This window comes from Sapajus apella, unplaced genomic scaffold (genome assembly GCF_009761245.1).
Source record: "Sapajus apella isolate SASKATOON/1434 unplaced genomic scaffold, GSC_monkey_1.0 scaffold62, whole genome shotgun sequence".
Classification (NCBI taxonomy): Eukaryota; Metazoa; Chordata; class Mammalia; order Primates; family Cebidae; genus Sapajus; species Sapajus apella.
This window is the reverse complement of record NW_022437002.1, coordinates 7,136,193-7,137,183: the sequence shown is the minus strand read 5'-3', so window position 1 is coordinate 7,137,183 and position 991 is coordinate 7,136,193.

Genomic DNA, 991 nt, shown 5'->3' with positions numbered 1-991 from the left:
GGCCTCCCAAAGTGCTGGGATTACAGTCGTGAGCCACCGCGCCCGGCGTCCAATTTTTTTTTAAGAGACAGGGTCTCACTTTATCACCCAGGTTAGAGTACAGTAGTGCAAAGATAGCTTACTGCTGCATCGACTTCCTAGGCTCAAGACATCTTTCTGTCTCAGCCTCTCAAGTAGCTGGGACTACAGGCATGTGCCACCACACAGTTGATTCTTTTTTTTTTTTTTTTTTTTTCTTTTTTTTTGAGACAAGGTCTTGCTCTGTTGCCCAGGGAGCGCAATAGTGTGATCTCAGATCACTGAGGTGGGAGGTCCACCTCCCGGGTTCAGACGATTCTCCTGCCTCAGCCTTGGAGTAGCTGTGACTACAGGCACACACCACCATGCATGGCTAATTTTTATAGTTTTAGTAGAGATGGGGTTTCATCATGTTGGCCAGGCCGTTCTCAAACTCCTGACCTCAAATGATATGCCCACCTTGGCCTCCCAAAAATGCTGGGATTACAAGCATGAGCCACCATGCCCAGCTTACATAGCTGACTTTTTTTTTTTTTTTTGAGACTGAGTCTCGCTCTGTCGCCCAGGCTGGAGGGCAGTGACACGATCTCAGCTCACTGAAACTTCTGCCTCCTAGATTCAGGTAATTCTTCTGCCTCAGCCTCCCAAGTAGCTGGGACTATAGGCGTCCGCCACCATGCCCAGCTAATTTTTGTATTTTTGGTAGAGACAGGGTTTCACCATATTGGCTAGGCTGGTCTCGAACTCCTGACCTTGTGATATTCCCACCTTGGCCTCCCAAAGTGCTGGGATTACAGGCGTAAGCCACGGCACCTGGCCTACATGGCTGATTTAAAAAAATTTTTTTTTGTAGAGGCAGGAGTCTCCCTGTGTTCCCCAGGCTGGTTTCAAACTTCTGGCTTCAAGTGATTAGACCACCTACAGCCTCCCAAATCACTGGGATTTCAGAGCTGAGGCACCGCACCTGGCCATT